Genomic DNA, 19,953 nt, shown 5'->3' on the forward strand with positions numbered 1-19,953 from the left:
AGATCTTTCAGCTCTTTTAGACTTTAACATCTTTCAGACATTAAAATCTTTTTAATTCTAGTTCTCTACTTGGGAATCTTACAGAAGATCTGCCTCTCTAGATAGAGGTTTCTGGGCAGTTGTCCAAGGCTGTGCTGTTCTTTATGTTTCTAGAACCAGGTGGTAATTGCCTTCCCTGCGCCAGTGCTGTGTCACTGACTTATCTGTCCTTGTCACAACTCAGAGCTCCCCATCTGTCAGGCTCCTGGGTGCACATGCCATACAGTGTTGAACTTTTGCTTCTTCCTCTTAAAATGGTCCTAAAACAAACTCCTCTCCTCTCTTTCCTGACTTTTTTTAGTTTTTTGCTCCACACTCCTCTGAGTTTTGTCCCTAGTTTCTCCTTAGACTCTTAAAGTGTTTCAATGATATTCATTTAAATGAGATTATTCATTGGTAGGAAGAAAAATCATGCCCGTAACACTGACAGGCAGTTTCTCTTGACCTTTTAAAATACCTTAATGGGAGTATTGTTTGTTCAGCTCACCTCCGGTTGGAGGCCTCGTGACATTTGTATTATCTCTGAGCCTCTGCTTAACTGTGTTATTATAAATGATTGTCCTGAACAGAGTCTATCTAATGTGAGTCCTGTGCTGTGTGCCTGTGTGAGAGACAAACACACACACAAACACGACACACACACACACAGAATAGCTATAGAAAAGCTAGTGTAGAAATAGTTATAGAAAAGAGAAAGAGGATAAAGTTTGGATTTGCATCTTTATCATTTCCTTTATTCTAACCCTTGGCCTATGCTCAGTTACCGTGGTGGCCCTATCATTCTCTTGCCTGAAACTCCCTTCATCTCAGATGTGCCTGCTGTCCTTGGCATTGAGGAGACAAAATTTCATGTGTGTTTACATTTGATTCCATTTATCTTTTTTGACCTGAGGAAATCAGATATCTGCTTAGGGGTGAGTTCGCAGATGTGGTATCTGTGCCCCCATGGTTGGAAAGTCAGTGCTCAACTTTGGGGAAAGCAGACTGGGAGTCGCCCTTCAAACCCAGTCTTCTCCTGGAGGCTAGAATAGTGCTGTCTGCCGGAGTTGGGGTGGGGTCGGAGGGTATGGAGGGCAGGAGGGTCATAGAGCCTTCCCACCCCAAGGGTGAGTGGTTCTCCTATTCTCTGAGTCCTTTTCTTCAAATAATAGCTTTCTAAAGTTAATTTTTTTTTCTTTTTAGGGCCACACCCAAGGCATATGGAAGTTCCCAGGCCAGGGGTCAAATCAGAGCTCCATCTGCTGGCCTACACCACAGCCACAGCAACACAGAATCCAAGCTGCATCTGCGACCTACACCAAAGCTTACAGTGACACCAAACCCTTAACTGACTGAGCAAGGCCAGGGATTGAGCCTGAGTCCTCATGGATACTAGTTGGGTTCATTACCTCTGAGCCACACGGGACATCCAAAAAAATTTTTTTTTGATAGAGAACCTAATAGTGTGTAACTTTATGCAGAGGAAGAACTAGGGAGGAGACCATTTCTATAATAACACAGGGGAAAAATACAAACTCATCCAACTAGGTTATGTTTTAGTTTGACTTTCTTTTAGTAAAATAGCTTTAATTTTTAATTAAAAGTAATCTATACTCATTATGAGAAAAGAAAATCTACAGAGTGTTGAGAACCCAGAAATAAACCCAGACACTCTGGTCAATTAACCTTTGACAAAGGAGGCACGAATATAAAATGGGAAAAAGACAGTCTCTTTAGCAAGTGGTGCTGGCAACACTGGACAGCTGCATATAAATCAGTGAAACTAGAACACAACCCTACACCATGCACAGAAATAAACTCAAAATGGCTTAAAGACTTAAGACAAGATACCACAAAACTCCTAGAAGAGAACATAGGCAAAACATTCTCTGACATCAACCCTACAAATGTTTTCTTAGGTCAATCTCCCAAAGCAATATAATAAAAACAAAAATAAACCAATGGGACCTAATCAGACTTACAAGTTTTTGCACAGAAAAGGAAACGTTAAAAAAAAAAAAAAAAAAAAAAAAAAGACCACAAAAGGGCTGGGAGAAAATAGTTGCAAACAGTGCAACTGACAAGGGCTTAATCTACAAAATAAAATATACAAACAACTCATACAACTCAACAAAAACAAACAACCTAATTGAAACATGGGCAGAAGGGAGTTCCCATCAAGGCGCAGTGGTTAACGAATCCGACTAGGAACCATGAGGTTGCGGGTTCGGTCCCTGCCCTTGCTCAGTGGGTTAATGATCCGGCGTTGTGCGTGGGTCGCAGACGCGGCTCGGATCCCGCCTTGCTGTGGCTCTGGCGTAGGCCGGAGACTACAGCTCCGATTGGACCCCTAGCCTGGGAACCTCCATATGCCGGGGGAGCGGCTCAAGAAATAGCAAAAAGACAAAAAAAAAAAAAAAAAAAAGAAAAATGGGCAGAAGACCTGAATGGACATTTCTCCAAAGAAGACATATGGATGGCTAACAGGCACATGAAAAAATGCTCCATATCACTAGTTATTAGAGAAATACAAATCAAAACTACATTGAGGTACCACCTTACACTGGTTAGAATGGCCATCATTAGTAAGTCTACAAATAACAAATGCTGGAGAGGGTGTGGAAAAAAGGGAACCCTCCTACACTATTGGTGGAATGTAAATTGGTACAACCACTATGGAAACTGTATGGAGGTACCTCAGAAAACTAAATATAAAACTACCACATGATCCAGCAATCCTACTCCTGGGCATATATCCAGGAAAAACTTTCATTGAAAAAGATACATGCACCCCTATGTTCATTGCAGCACTATTCACAATAGCCAGGACATGGAAACAACCTAAATGGCCATTGACAGATTAATGTATTAGGAAGATGTGATATATATGTATAATGGAATACTACTCAGCCATTAAAAAGAACCATATAATGCCATTAGCAGCAACATAGATGCAACTAGAGATTCTCATACTAAGTGAAGTAAAAAAGAGAAAGACAAATGCCATATGATATCACTTATATCTGGAATCTAAAATATGGCACAAATGAACCTGTCCATAGAAAAGAAACAAACTCATGGACTTGGAGAGCAGACTTATGGTTGCCAAAGGGGAAGAAGAGGGAGTGGGATGGACTGGGAGTTTGGGGTTAGTAGATGCAAACTATTGCATTTGGAGTGGATAAGCAAGGAGATCCTGCTGTATAGCACAGGGAACTATATCCAGTCACTTGTGTTGGAACATGATGAAGGATAATAGGAGAAAAAGAATGTATATATATATGTATAACTGGGTCCCTTTGCTGTACATCAAAATTGAGAGAACATTGTAAATTAACTATAATCAAAAATTTTTAAAAATAAAATCTGCGGAGTGTAGATGGATGAGAAGAGCAACAATAATGGAAACCACAGTCAGCATTTATCTGGCTCTTGGCCTGCATCATCTCCTTTGATCCTCTCCAGGTGAGACAATTTTGTGTAAAGGTCTATGGAAAAAAGACCTGCCTGAAGATCTCTCATGGCGCAACGGGTTAAGGATCTGGTGGTGTCACTGCAGCAGTTCAGACAGCTGCTGTGGCTTGGGTTTGATCTCTGGCCTGGGAACTTCCACATGCCACAGGCACAACCAAAAGAAAAAAAAAAAAAAAAGACCTTTCTGATGCTGTTAACCCCACCATCTTGAACATATTGGAAAATCAAGCCTCCTTTTGTGTGGAACCCCTGCTACCATCTCTCAGGACACAGGTGGCTTTCTGCAGACACAGTTTGAAAACGGAAGAGGTTCAGTAGTCCTGAGGCGGGCCAGGGCCTGAGCTGGGGCCAGATTCAGTTGCCTCCCTCTACCCACCACCAGCTTTCCAGATTTTTCCTGCTACTTATTTTGATAGTATTTGGGGATTGTTCTTTATCACTGAAATCTAGAGCAGTGTACTAATTCATTCTGTCCCATTCGCTGAAATCATTTTCCCCAGGCTGGTGCTGGTCCTAGCAGCGCACTATGGATAAGACAGGGTCCCTAGGAAGCCACAGTCAGAAAAGAAAATAGCCAGGCGCAGGCTTTCAGTAGGATGGGGTGGAGCTGCTGGGTGCCTTGCACTGAATAAGGTAGCCCTGGGCTGGGGTGGTCAGCTCTGCCCAGGGACCTGCAGGGGCTCCTTAGAACTGGGGCACCAGGTGCCCGAGGAGCAGCGGGGTCTCTGGGAGGGGAGAAGCAGGCAGTGCTTAGCAGTCTGCAGGCAGCAGGGCTTTCAGTGCAATAGCTGGTGGGAGCACAGATGGTGTTTAATGTCAGCTCTGAGTCACCCTTTGAAATTACAGAACTTCGAGGGGAAGGATCTGGAACTCCTCCAGCACATTATTTGACCTTCCAGTCTCTCAATAATCATTTGGTGTCTAGCTCATAAGTAGAAGTTCTCTGTAAACCTGTGTCATACAGGAAAAGTCGCAGGATAATTTCAAGTGAAGAAAGTTGTTCTTCTGCCTCAGCTTGTGAACCAGAGGGTTTATCCTCCTCTCTTAAAGTGATTTTTACTATGGCACCGCGCCATGGCCCAGCTTTGATAAAGGCCCGGGTTCTATGGAGTCTCAATTCTTGCTCCATCTCCAGGAATGACTGAATAAAGGTTAAATAAACCTTTGAAAGCAGGGCTGGAAGATACTTAGCTTCTGAATGTAATAGTGCTTGAGATGGAAAATATATTTTCTGTCTAATTTTTTTTCTCGTTGCCTTGGCAACTGTTTTTTTTTTAAGCTTTCAATTTTTCTCAACAACATGAGCTGCTTTCTTTGATTGCACCCAGATTTGTGACCAGATTTATATCTTATTCAGAGTCTCTAGTGTAAGTGTGTATGAGGTATATAGATTTTTCAGCTTTCACAGTCTTCACAAGACTGAAGAGGGATAAATAATGTCACTTAACTGTTAGCCTATCTGATTAAACAAAGGCAAGTCAGTGATTTCTTTTTTTTTTTTGGTCTGATGTCAAATACTGTAAGAAATGATCCAGATTCATTTTTATAAAATATCACTAAATATTTTGATATTAGGCTTTTAATGTCTCTGACAAGGTCTATGTGAAAATTGTCTCCGTAAATTGTAAACGCACATGACTCCTTCTGTCTCCTCGTTGCTTTCTCTGCCCTTGCCTCCTGGCTGGTCTTCATCCTAAACCTGTTTCTGTCTCAGGGACTCTGCATTTGCCCTTTCCTCTATCTGGAACCCATCTGTCCCAGATATTCACACTGCTTCCTCCCTCAGTGCATTCAGGGCTCCAGTTAAATGCCATCTTCTCAAAGAGGACCATCTGGACCTTCCTGTCCAAAACAGCATCCTCATCCATCACTCTCTTTCAGTTCAGAGATGAGAAGATCCATCTCTGGAAAACCTGAATGACTGTCAATTGCCCGATATGAAGTCCACCCAGTCAACAAGCCCAACCCATGGCAAGAGGTTCCAATTAGCGTTTTAATGCCTCACCCTTAAATTATGGACTCATAGCCAGAGATGACTATGTATTTGTGGAAATCCCCCATAAAGAAATAAAGAACTCAGAAGAAACAGAGACAATGATGGAGCAGAAGAAATCTGCAAAAAGCAAAACAGCAAATGGGGTAGAGGAAATCATCATAGAAGTAATACCAAAAATTTAGGAGAGCAGCAGAGGAGAGATGAGGCCAACAGCCATGGAGCAGGGAGGAGAGTTCACAGAGGCAAGGGCCCAGGAGGCTGGGGAACTGAAAGGCTCTTCTGCCAGGTTGACATATGGAAATTGCTCTGAGAGGCTCTCAGAGGGTGTGGGTAGAGGCAGGGATAGTTACAAAGTGAAGCAAGCAAATGCAAAAGAGAAATAACTATTTAGCACAGAAACAATAATACTATACAGTAAAGGAAACATACTCTGGGTACATTTAGCAGCGGTCAACTTTGTGTAGTTATAATAACTTAAACAGTGCATGTTGATTTAATAAAAAATCATCATACTTATATTTAGAGAACAGGGGAAGATAAGCCTCTGTGCACATGAGCATATATATATATATGTGTGATGAGGCTTAATGATATCAACATATAGTGTCTAAGATAAATTATCATACAAGACCATGGCCACTGGGCATAAAAAGGTTTAAAAAAAAACAGGAGGAACAGTAAGTTGGAATGTAGACCCTGAGGACTGGGGAGAAGGCAGAGAATTGTTGTTGCTCATTGTCAGACTTTTAACCTCACCTGACTTTAAAATCTCAGAGCATACCGGAGTTCCCGTCATGGCTCAGTGGTTAACGAATCGACTAGAAACCATGGGGTTTTGGGTTTGATCCCTGGCCTCGCTCAGTGGGTTGGGGATCCACCGTTGCCCTGAGCTGTGGTGTAGGTGGCGGACGTGGCTCGGATCATGCGTTGCTGTGGCTTTGGCGTGGTCTGGCGGCTACAGCTCCAATTCGACCCCTGGCCTGGGAGCCTCCATATGCCATGGGTGCAGCCCTAGAAAAGACAAAAAAATGAAAAATAAAATCTCTGAGCATGTTACTTTAATAAATATGAAAAATACGTAAAAATTAAAACATAAGTTTTAGGGAGTTCCCTTTATGGCTCAGCAGTTAAGGAACCCGACTAGGATCAGGAGGATGTGGCTTCAATCCCCGGCTTCAATCAGTGGGTTAAGGATCTGGCGTTGCCATGAGCTGTGGTGCAGGTTGCAGATGTGGCTCAGATCCTGCGTTGCTGTGGCTGTGGCTGTGGCATAGGCTGGCAACTACAGCTCCATTCAACCCCTAGCCTGAGAACCTCCATATGCTGGGGGTGGCAGCCCTAAAAGGCAAAAAAAAAAATTTTTAATTTTAAATAAGTATTAAGCAGTGCCACTTCTGTGCACATGTCACTGATTCAGTCTGATATAGATTTAATTAAGATGAAATTCAGTCCAGCATCTGGCTGATGTCCTTGGCAGGCAGGCTCATGTGTTTAACCAAATCCATTTTTACTTGCACACAGAATAATTAATTCAGACTCATTTTGTTGGAAGTCATGCTGAAGACATTTATCATTTCCTTCTGTACTGAGCAGGTAGATTGGACTATGGCTCATGGTGGTTGAAGCTGAATGCTCATTAAAGCTAGAGTAGATATATGTGATGATAAATTGAGCTTTTTAATTACTTTAGATTTAATGAGTACCTTTGTCATGTACTTAACCTTCAGCAAATATTTACCCTTCCCAAACTGACAGATTGGTGATTTATAACTTGTCATGTCAAATGAAGCATTTTCTCTCTTCTCCCACAGAAGCATCTCTGTTCCAAATTATAGTCTTTAAAAAATAGCTGACACATTCTCCCTTGTGGGAAACTTTCAACATTTCCATCCTATGATTTGGAAATGACCCTTCTCACTCCTCTCAGCCTTAGTCTGTACTTACTGATACATTTATTTTCGATGCAGTTTAATGTTTTAATTCTGCTATCTAGGTCATTGTCATAGAGAGATGGATGGGTGAGTGCGTGGATGGACAGAAATGGTTAGATAGATAGATACATAGATAGACAGACAGACAAACTGACTGATAGATCAAACTGTGCTAAGGATGTGTGAAAATCCAGTTTCAGATAACAGAGAATACACCACAGGTTTTAATTTTAAGGTTTCCAGGCCATAAGAGCTATATAATGGTCAGCCTTCTAAGCAGAGACCAAATAACCATCATTCTGTTGCATCCAAGAGTGTATCTCAAACTTTATGATGAAAGTAGACTCAGGAAGATGTTCCATTAGAAAGTCTTAAAATAACTTCAGGATTTTTTTTTTCTTTTTAGGGCTGTATCTACGGCATATAGAAGTTCACAGGCTATGGACTGAATCTGAGCTACAGCTGCCAGCCTATGCCACAGCCACAGCAATGCCACATCCAAGCTGCACCTGTGACCTACACTGCAGCTTGCGGCAATGCTCTATCCTTAGCCCACCAAATGAGACCAGGGATCAAACCCACATCTTGACAGATATTCTAGTCAAATTCTTAAACTGCTGAGCTGCAACTCAGGATATGCCCTTCAAGATACTTTCTTCTTCTTTTTTTTTGCCTTTTAGGGCCGAACCCACAACATATAGAAGTTCCCAGGCTAGGGGCTGAATCGGAACTACAGACGCCAGACTATGCCACAACCTCAGTAACGCGGGATCCGCGCCTCATCTGTGACCTACACCACAGCTCAAGACAACATCAGATCTTTACCCACAGAGCAGGGCCAGGGATCAAACCCACATCCTTATGGATCCTAGTTGGTGAACGAACCGCTGAGCCACGAAGGGAACTCCTTGACCAAGTTCTTAATCCCTGTTCCTCAGTTTCATTATCTGTGAGTCTGTCAATTAGCTCACATAATGCTGATTTCAACCTCCTCTTAGCATGATTTCTTACCTTACAGAGGGTGGAAGTTCTCATTCTGTGATCTCTTGCATCTCATGTTCTGGATATGCGTTCGACATGCCAATCAAATGCATTCCCATAAGCCTCTGAATTCAGACCTAGATTAGTTGGGAAGAAAGGTGGGGCCTGAGACATTCGTTTCTCTTTGGTGTGGTTAAGGGCAGAGGCAGCAAAGTTCTAGAACTGGCAGCTGCAGTAAGAGCTTCCTTACTCAGCCAGCAGCTTCCTGATTGAGAAGCTCCCAAACAGAAGCAGAAACTGAGTTTGGAGCAGCATCTGTAGCAGTATCTCTAGCTCCTTTGGCCAGTTCTGCTGGGTGATTTGAGGAGTTCGTCTTAGAATCTCTTTCTACAGCTCTCCCAACAACGATATGAACTGTCTTGTACTTCTCAATACCTCTCTTTCTGTTTAACCCAGCCAAAGTGAGTTATATTGGCTACAACTAAAGATCAAGAACAGTCAACTTAACGTCACAGAGTTGTGAGGTAAGATAAGGCATTTAAAATGCTTAAAACATCCGGCATGTTTTTTTTTATATAATTCTTATAATTTTTTTTATACTTCTGGCCTTAGTCGACGGTATACCTACAACCATAAATAACATAGATATTTATTAGTTTGCTGGTTCATTCATTCATTCATTAAAACAAATACTTGCGGGAGTTCCCGTCGTGGCGCAGTGGTTAACGAATCCGACTAGGAACCATGAGGTTGCGGGTTCGGCCCCTGCCCTTGCTTGTGGGTTAACGATCCGGCGTTGCCGTGAGCTGTGGTGTAGGTTGCAGACGCGGCTCGGATCCAGCGTTGCTGTGGCTCTGGCGTAGGCCAGTGGCTACAGCTCCGATTGGACCCCTAGCCTGGGAACCTCCACATGCCGCGGGAGTGGCCCAAGAAATAGCAAAAAAAGACAAAAAAAAAAAAAAAAACTTGCTTAATAACCATTATAATCAAGTTATGTTCCAACTATTTTAGGGCAGCTGAACCTAACTGAATTTTAGATGCTAGATAAACATTAAAACCATTTGAGAATTTTTTTTGAAAAAACTTAATATCTGGGAGTTCCCATCGTGGCTTAGTGATTAACGAATCCGACTTGGAACCATGAGGTTGCAGGTTCAATCCCTGACCTTACTCAGTGGGTTAAGGATCCGGCGTTGCCGTGAGCTGTGGTGTAGGTTGCAGATGCGGCTCGGATCCCGCGTTGCTGTGGCTCTGGCATAGGCCAGTGGCTATCGCTCCGAATCGACCCCTAGCCTGGGAACCTCCATATGCCGTGGGAGCAGCCCAAGAAATGGCAAAAAGACAAAAAAAAAAAAAAAAAAAAAAAAACCCAGCAACTTAATGTCTGGAGTCCCCTGGTGGCCTAGTGGTTAAATATTCAGCATTGGAGTTCCCATCATGGCTCAGCAGAAACAAATCTGACTAGAATCCGTGAGGATGCAGGTTCAATCCCTGGCCTTGCTCAGTGGGTTAAGGACCCAGCGTTGCCATGAGCTGTGGTGTAGGTCGCAGACATGGCTCGGATACCAGGTGACTGTGGCTGTGGCCACCTGCTACAGCTCCAATTCATCCCCTAGCCTGGGAACCTCCATGCCGCAGGCACGGCCCTAAAAAGACCAAAAAAAAAAAAAAAAAAAATAGGATCCAGCATTGTCACTTCTGTGGCTTGGGTCATTGTTGTGGTACAGGCACAATCCCTGGCTCAGGAATCAGGCAAGGCTAAAAAAAAAACAAACAAAATAAAAAATTTAATGTCTGTATGTCACATTAAAGACTTGTTGAAGACAGAGAATATGTATATGTAGATATTTTTAAAAATTGAGATACAATTTTTATAAAATATATATCTTTTTTCAAAAACAATTGGAAACAGGTGGTTAAGAGAGAAGAAAATAGCATCTACAGAATCTTAAGAGCATCTGCATTTTTTAATAAAACCATAGAACAACTTTGAAGTTGAATGATTTTTGTGTAATTAACTCACTACAGAATGAAACTTTTTGGAAACAAAATATGGAGTGGACATGAGCTATACCTTTAAGGTGTATTTTTAAGGGATCAACATCTAGCACTGGAATACTGTTTCAAGGATAGCTGGACCGTATTAATGAATCATCAAAGGAATAGAAAACATGAAAATTCCATGTAGCTCATTCCTCTGCCTTCAGATACAATCTCCAGAAATGGACTGAAGTGATAGGAATATTGTCCATTTTAATAAGCACTTAGAGAATGAGCCTTGGCTATGAGGACAGTCTGGCTATGATATGTATCATTTTGTTAAATGGCCAGTTAAGAGACTGCTGCTTTAATTTCCTCACCATTTCCTGGGTGGCCCTCAGCTGACAGTTATTTTCTCTTAGAACTTTGAAAATATTATTCCACAGCCTTTGCTTGTGTTGCTGCTACTGAGACATCAACAATCAGGTTAATTATCATTCATTTATGGGTAATCTCTCTTTTCTTTATGAGTGGTTTGGGATTTCTGTTTTTGCCTCTAATAATCTACAGTTTTATCTTGTGTTTAGCCGTAGAATTATTTTTATTTATCCCACTTGCAAAACATTGTGATTGCTAAATTTGAGAATTCATGCTTTTATCAGTTCTAAGGAATTCTCACTCGTTAACTCACTGTGCATTGCTCTTCTCACATTCTGTGATCTCTTGCTGAAATTCCAAATAGATGCATGTTATAACATCTCATTTTGACCTACACATCTCTTGATTTTTTTCTCCACCTCTTTGCCTCTCTGCATTTAATTCTGTGTAATGTCTTCAAATCTAATTTCCATTTTTTAATTCTCTGTCCCATAGCATCTAATCATGTTTTACCCATCTAGTGAGGTATAAATACCAATTATTACAATTTTACTTTTTTCTAAACTTTTTTGTTTCTTTTCTAGTTTACCTGTTTATTTTTTGGTGTCTCCTGTTCGTTATTCAGACTTTCTCGTCCCTATTTTCTCTCTTTAACAAAAGCATCAAACCCACAACCTCATGGTTCCTAGTCAGATTCATTAACCACTGAGCCACAATGGGAACTCCCATGTTAGAAACATTTTCAACACAAATACATCCCAAACCCCTCATATCCCATGTTTTCTGTCATCTAGTCAGCCCCAACTTTCACTTCTCTGCTGTCTATAGGCCTTTTCTGCGTAGCTTGTATATTATGCTATTTTAAAATTGTGTTAATGGCTTTTTTGTCACTTCCTCTGAGTTTTCCATGTTCTCTGGAGTTATTTGCTATAGCAGAGGAGGTTCAAAGTGTTGACCTTTTTCAGATTCATCAGTCAGTGCAGTGAGAGAAGGGGGGAGAGGGAAGGAGATGGAGAATTATCTCCTATAACTGTTCTCATTCTGTTTCCCACTCTTATCTTGCCATTTAGAACTGAACTCAGCACTACAATTCTGACTCAGCCAGCAGTCATTCTGTGAACCCTAGATATTTTCTTCCTAATTTCTCAACCTTTTTTTTTTTTAATATAGTCTGCTTCCTTTCTTTCCAATGTATTTATTAGCTAAAACCTTCCCCTGAAGCTCTTCACTTGATTTCCATCTACTTCCAAAACCACCTCCACCACCACGGCTCCCTGGAGGTTGAGTCATTTCATTGCCACCCACACTCTAGTGCTGCTCCTCCTTGGGGGGACATGCTGGGGGACAGCTGGAGGGCTCCACCAGCCCAGGCTTCTGGGTTTGTCATGCCCACACACTGAGGCACCTGCTGTTTCCACCCACATTGGGATCATATTTGCTTTGTAGAGCATGCACTTGGGACCTCTCTGCAGTCGTTGTCCTACTGCTGTGGGATGGTGATGTTCACTATGATTCATCCCATTAATGCTGACACTAAGATGGGACTGTGGGTAAAGGTGCTGTTCTTCCAGTCAGGAACAAATGCTTGTTTGTCTGGACTTTGCTTATGATAAGCATGTATCACTGCAGAGTAGACATATAGGAGCATTTACAGTTCACTCTTTTTTTTTTTTTTTTTTTTACTTTTTTAGGGCTACACCCATGGCATATGGAAGCTCCTAGGCTAGGGGTCAAAGCAGAGCTGCAGCTGCTGGCCTACACCATAGCCACAGCAACAGCAGGTCTGAGCCAATCTGTGACCTACACCACAGCTCACAGCAACACCAGATCCCTAACCCACTGACAAGGCCAGGGTTCAAACCCATGTCTTCATAGATACTAATTGGGTTCATTTCTTCTGCACCACAATGGGAATTCCTACAGTTCACTCTTTAAAATCCCAGATGCTAGATGACAAATACTGTAATACTTACTTGTAACACCTCTGCTGGGGGCACTACTCTTGTCACTATGATAATTAAAAGTAGCTTATATTTTTTGAGCACTTACTGCATTGCTAGCCTTTATACTAATAAATCATTTAATTCTTATAATAGTCCTAGGGGGCAGGAGCTACCATCATCCCCATTTAACAGATGGGGACATTGAGATTCAGAGAGGTTCAGTAAATTGCCCAAGACCACAGAGCCAGTAATGGGCCATGGTAGGACTTGAACTCAAGTCTTCTAAACACCAAGTCCACACTCACCAGCATCTAATCTGTCGGGACAAAAACATTCAGATTTCTGGAGTTCCTGTGTGGCTCATCGGAAATGAATCTAAGAGCCATGAGGATGCAGGTTTGATCCCTGGCCTCGCTTAGTGGGTTAAGGATCCAACATTGCTGTGAGCTGTGGTGTAGGTCAAAGATGTGGCTCGGATCCTACGTTGCTGTGGTGTGGTGTAGGCTGACAGCCGTAGCTCCGATTCAGCCCCTAGCCTGGGAACCTCCATATGCCCCAGGTACAGCCTTAAAAAAGACACACACACACAAAAAATCAGATTTCTGATCATCTATGACTAAGCTTTTTCACAGAGGCCAGAGCTTAAATCTGCATTAGTTTGTCCTTTAAGGTAACAAATTTGAAAATATATGTACATGGAAACCAGGCTGCCTGCCATCACTTAGACCTGACTTTGGAATTCCTTTGAGAGAACCCCTTTCAGATGCAGTGTGTGAAACATAAAAGCATAAAATGTAAAAACATAAAAATCTCTTTTTGGAGCTAAACCTTGCTTTTTAACCCATGCCATGTTATTCTGCATGAGCACCCACATTATTTATCAGATTTCATTCCTAATCCTCTTAACATTTTCCAAAAGGGTAATTCTGCCCTCTGAGGATGGAGATTTGTCCCCAGTGAGGACACCCTGAAGAAGCTTCCAGAGCCAGTGAAGACATTTCTAAGTGGCTCTAGCATGTTCGCATTTTAAAAATAATGAGTTTGGCTCCCCCGGGGTGATTATGTTGAAGGAGGAACATTCAGCCATGTATTTACATTCTGGTGTATTTGTTTACAATTCAGTATGTTATTACATAGATAACTTTGATTTGATGTGGAGTGAAATCTGTTTACACAAATATGCCTCTAACAAAAATACTGCTGGTGTAGAAAAACATCAGACTTTCCTGTCTATCATGTCTCACTCAGCAAGTCTTACTGCTGGTGTCAACTCACTGCTGGTAGAACTGGCTTTGTCTTGATAGGCATTCTGTTCTGTTTCTCTATAAATTTTTTTTTTTTTTTTTTTGCTTTTTAAGGCCACACATGTGCATATGAAAGATCATAGGCTAGGGGTCAAATCGGAGCTGTAGCTGTCGGCCTACACCACAGCCACATCAACACGGGATTGGAGACATGTCTGGGACCTACACCACAGCTCACCGCAATGCCAGGTACTTCACGCACTCATCAAGGCCAAGAATAGAACCTGCATCATCATGGGTACTAGTCAGGTTTGTTACTGCTGAGCCACAATGGGAACTCCTTTAGATCTTCATATTATATTTAATTTTTTTTGCCACATCTGTGGCATGTGGAAGTTCTAAGGCCAGGAATCGAACCCGTGCCACAGCAGTGACAATGCCAGATCCTTAACCCACTGACCCACCAGGGAACTCCTAAATCTTAAAATTAGGAAATACTTGTAGGTTTGGACAGACTGTGAGTAGGCCCTCATTTCTCTCCAAGGAAAAAGGATTAGGTTTCTGCTTCCCCAGCAAAGAGGAGTGATCTTGCTAAATATGTCTCTAGCAACACTTCAAGCTTTGTTTTTAAAGTGCTGCTTTTTTCTTACAGTGAAGGTTAAGGTTAAAGTTTCAAGCATCATCTTAATTAGCTGCTCACATTTAACTTAACTCTGCTGCAGTAAACAGCCGTATTCAAAAATAGCAGTGTTGCCATAGCAACCTAAATCCCAGTCATTTGCTTTTCCTTTCTGCTCACAATTGTTCCTTACTATCTAGGCCAGGATATGAAACAAATCTCCTGAAACATCCCGTGTAAATGAGATTTTAAAACCATTTGGGGGGAAAACACTTGATTGCTTTAAATGTTACCATGAAGCACCTAATTCCCACTGGCGCCAGAAGGAGCTTGTCTCTCAGGTTCCTGTCTGATGCCCTCGCTGTCCCTTCTTAGGGCCCTGTGTCCCCAGAACATGGCCAGGGGTTGAGGGCTTGCAGTTCTTGTTCCAGCCCTAGCTAAAAGTCCTGGTTCAGAAAGAGAGAATTGAACTAGGTTCAGCTTCTCTAGCTGTGAAAGGGTCAGGTTCTGTTCCATTAACTTGGTTACTACTTTACAAAATGCAAAGCCGAGTTTTTTTGTTTGTTTGCTTTTTTAGGGCCGAACCTGCAGTGTGTGGAAGTTCTGAGGCTATGGGTTGAATTGGAGCTATAGCTGCTGGCCTGCGCCACAGCCACAGCAATGCCAGATCCAAGCCATGTCTGCGACCTATACTGCAGCTTGTGGAAAGGCTGGATCCCTTAACCCACTGAGCAAGGCCAGGGATTGAGCCCGCATCCTCAGGGATACTAGTCGGATTTGTTTCTGCTGAGCCACAGTAGGAACTCCCAAAACTGAGACGTTTTAAATCAAGCCTCAGGCAAAGCCTCAGTCTCATAGTAAGAAGAGAATTATTAAGCATTTTTAGGATCTAAGCCTGTGGTTCCCAGTCATCTAGGGAGGCCCTGCCTGGCCCATTATCATCAACATGCAAAACTATCTATCACTGGTGTTCATTATGGCAAATGATAGCCATTTGAAGATGATTTTAATTAACAAAATTAATGAGCAGATTAGCCTTTTCTGTGTTCTATTTGCCAATCCCTTCATTAAGTGACTCTGGAGACTTGGTCCTTAGCTCAGATTCTTGGTTAGCCAGATGTGTTCCCTGCCCCTGGACCAGGCGCGGTTTATGACTTTTTTATTAAATAGAGCAGAAAAACAGCATCACTTTTTGGTAGTGATAAGTGACACCATGAGGGTTGTTTTGATTGAGAAGGTTTGCCCTTAAAAATAGGGGAGTTCCCTGGTGCCCTAGTGGTTAAGGATCCAGCATTGTCACTGCTGTGGCCCAGGTTTGATCCCTGGCCAGGGAACTTCTGCATGCTGCCTGCATGGCCAGACAAACAAACAAAAAAAGACCTTGAAGCTTCTCATGAAGTCTTTTTTTTAAACCCTTACATTAAAAAAAAAAAAATCCCTTCAGACTGGAATAATCTAATCATGAGATCAATTCTTTTTTTAACTCAACGAATTTTATTATATTAATAGTTGTACAACAATCATCACAACCCAACATTTCCATCCCAAACCCCCAGCCCATCCTCCCCAACCTGTCTTCTTTGGAAACCATAATTTTTTCAAAGTCTGTGAGTCAGTATCTGTTCTGCAAACAAATTCAGTATATCCTTTTTTTTAGATTCCACAAATAAGTGATAGCATATGACATTTGTGTCTTACTATCTAACTTCACTTAACATGATAATTTCTAGGTCCATCCATGTTGCTGCAAATGCCATTATTTCAGACCTTTTTTGTGGCTGAATAATATTCCATTGTGTATATATACCACATCTTCTTTATCCACTCCTCTGTCAGACATTTAGGTTGTTTCCATATCTTGGCTATTGTATATAGTGCTGCAATGAACATTGGAATACATGTGTATTTTCGAGTCATGGTTCTCTCCAGATAGATTTCCAGGAGTGGAATTGCTGGATCAAATAGTAATTCTAGTTTTAGTTGTTTTGAGGACCCTCCATACTGTTTTCCATGGTGGTTGAACCAATTTGCATTCCCACCAACAGTATAAGAGGGTTCCCTTTTCTCCATACCCTTTGCTATGCATTTTGTACACCATTAAGAAAATAGAAAAGTGATAAAAACCCAAAAGAAAAATGGTACAGAATATGAACAGGCAGTTCAAAGTGAGGAAACCCGAATGGCCAATAAGTCTCTGAAGAGAAGTTCAGCCAAACAAGTAATCAGGGAAATGTGACCCTATTAAAGTAGATACCACTTGAAACAGTATCAGGGTTTGGCAAAGCTGTGGAGAAGCAGGAAAACCTAGACACTGCTGGTGGGACTGTAAATGCTACAACCACTTTAGAGAGTGATTTGGCAGGATCTGGTGAAACCGGACACTCTCACTCTCGTTTCCTTCAACTCAGCAATTCCACTTCTAGATGTGTTTCCAGAAGGGCTATGAGCACAAGGGCTCACTGAGACCTTGTTTGCGATAGTGGAAAATTAGACATAACCTATGTGTCCTTCAGCAAGAGAATGGATGAAAAACTATGCAATAGGTCCCTATATTAGAATCCTTACTATAAAGCAGATTCATATGTATATGTGTGTGTGTATGAATATATCAACGAGAAGTAAAAAAAATCTTAAGGTTGAATGAAAAAAAGCCAAACTTTGTGTATGGAAAATAAAACAGCCATCATACACAAAGATGCTGTCTTGCTTTTGGATACTTAAATATGTAAGGTATATGATGGGCTGGAAGAAATCCACTTCTATGTAGAAGTGGCCAGCTTTAATTGAATTGTTTAATTCTTTAATAAGAAAAAAGACTTGAAGCGAATATGGCAATATGTTAATTGTCAGTTTGGAGTGGTGTGAACTTGGGTATTACAGCACCCTGTAATTTTCAGAACATTTTAATTTTTTTTTCCCTTTGGTCCTTTTGCCTTTTCTAGGGCCACTCCCATGGCATATGGAGGTTCCCAGGCTAAGGGTTGAATCGGAGCTGTAGCCACCGGCCTACCCAGAGCCACAGCAACTCGGGATCTGAACCGCGTCTGCGACCTACACCACAGCTCACGGCAACGCCGGATCCTTAACCCACTGATGAAAGCCAGGGACCGAACCCGAAACCTCATGGTTCCTAGTCAGATTCATTAACCACTGCACCACAACGAGAACTCCAGAACATTTTAATTTTTTAAGAAAAGACACCCCAGGAGTTCCCATCGTGGCACAGTGGTTAATGAATCCAACTAGAAACTATGAGGTTGCAGGTTCGATCCCTGGCCTTGCTCAGGGGGTTAAGGATCCAGTGTTGCTGTAAGCTATGGTGTAGGTCACAGACACAGCTTGGATCCCATAGGCTGGCAGCTGTAGTTCCGATTCAATTCCTAGCCTGGGAACTTCCATATGCTGGGAGTGCAGCCTTAAAAAGCAAAAAAGAAAAAAGATCAAATGCCAAGGTAAAAGTAAGACAGCTTACAAATGAGACAGAGGAAATTGACTTTATTAATTGCCCTGGGCACCTAATTTTAGGGCTCTTCACCCATCACGCAGATATTTGTATTTTTCCAGCTCTCATTTTATTTCTCAACTGTTTCCTTTTAGAGGCTTCTGTCCTCTGCCCATTGCATCTGTTCATTAGGATGAAAGGTGACAGCATGGCTGAGTCACCCAGTTTTTTACTTTCAGATGTAAATAAGTACAGACCTAGACTATGGTTTCAAAAACACCTGACCATCCATCCTTTGAAGTATTAATTTGGGTTAAATATCTTGATGTCTATACCCTACAACCCTTCTGAGTATGTGGTTTTTGTCCTTTAAAGTAACCGTTGCAAATTCTAAAATGTGTAAACTGTCCACGTTGCACTCAGGCAAAATGAGGCTGAAGCTGACTGATCTTTTGTCATGGGTATGATAGGAAGTGGAGTTCCCACTGTGGCACAGTGGGATCAGCAGCATCTCTGGAGCACTGAGACACAGGTTCAATCCCTGCCCCCGCACTGTGGGTTAAGGATCCAGTGTTGCCCCAGCTGTAGAATAGTTTGTGACTATGGCTCAGATCTGATCCCTGGCTGATGAACTCCATAGGCCTTGGGGCGGCCAAAAAAGAAAAAAAAAAAGATAGGAAGTAAGTTGCTTCCGGTGCGGCTGTTATTCCTGGGGTGGGGGCTGCTCATGGGATAGAGTGAACTGAGGTCCTTCACTTGCAGGATGGTCATCCAGAATGTCTTGGACAGCACAGGGGTAGGAAAAATGCCAAGTATGAAATAGAAGGGAAAGGGAAAGAGGAGTGTCTTGGAGCACAGCAGAACAGATCCGCAGATGGTTTGGCAAAATAACAAAACAAAATTCCATAGACATGTTATTTATGCCACAGACCGGGGTTATTTCTGTCATCAGAACTCAGTCCCCCCACCCCAATATGTGTGTATCTCTCTTGACCCAGACATGTGTGTATCTCTATTGCCCCCTCCTCCAGCATCAGTTTATATGTGCAGTGTATCATGATGCATGTATTCACGTAATGGAGTGTGTAAGCCAGGGCCCTTTTGAGAGTGAGAAGGGGTGCTGTTAATAATTCATTGAGATAACTGGGTCTGTCCTGGGCAAACATCCCAGTCACCCTAGTGAATACTGGTCACCTTAGTAATAATACACATTTACATGTTCCTCTGAAAATAAAACTCACCAAGTAAAACAAAACCCCAGAAATTTTAAAAGTTTATCTAGATGTGCTAGGCCCTGGGGCTTCAATAGGTAACAAGAGAGACAAAAAACCTTGAGTGGGGGAAGATAGGCCATAAACAAATCCTGTATTAGATACTATTAGGTTGTGTTTTTTTTTGGGGGGGGGTGCTTTTTTTTTTTTTTTCCTTCTTTTTAGGGCCATACCCAGGCTAGGGGTTGAATTGGAACTGCAGCTACGGGCCTGCGCCACAGCCACAGCAACACAAGATCCGAGCCATATCTGCAACCTACACCACAGCTCACAACAATGCCAGATCCTTAACCCACTGAGTGAGGCCAAGTATCAAACCCACATCCTCATGGATACTAGTTGGGTTCATTACCACTGGACCACAATGGGAGCTTCTAGGTGCTATTAGTTTTCTATAGAAAGTGTAAGGCAGATAAGGGAAATAGGGACTGCCAGGGTCTAAGGAGTAAAGGAAATGCAGTTTTAAATAGTGTGCTCAAGGATGGCAGACTGAATTCTTGTTCACCAGTAATCTCCACCTCCCCCTACACGAGAATTTTTCTTCCTTATTCTTTTGAAATCAGGGTTTGGCCATACACCTTAACATTGGCAATGATATGTGAACAGAAATGACAGAGCTCTCCTGGTGACTGTCTGCTTCACCATGCTCTTTTCCCCCTGCTGTACTCACTAAGCA

At 42.1% G+C, this 19,953-nt stretch overlaps 1 protein-coding gene and 1 non-coding gene across 6 annotated transcripts in view; both read left to right on the top strand.

Annotated features, from left to right (window-relative positions):
* Nucleotides 1-19,953, top strand: part of C17H20orf196 (chromosome 17 C20orf196 homolog) — a 95,360-nt gene that overhangs the window by 66,243 nt on the left and 9,164 nt on the right. The gene's annotated exons all lie outside the window — the stretch shown is intronic.
* TRNAD-GUC lies at nt 15,826-15,898 on the top strand. Its single transcript has one exon. It is a non-coding gene; the product is annotated as a tRNA-Asp (tRNA).

This window comes from Sus scrofa, chromosome 17 (assembly GCF_000003025.6).
Source record: "Sus scrofa isolate TJ Tabasco breed Duroc chromosome 17, Sscrofa11.1, whole genome shotgun sequence".
NCBI lineage: Eukaryota > Metazoa > Chordata > Mammalia > Artiodactyla > Suidae > Sus > Sus scrofa.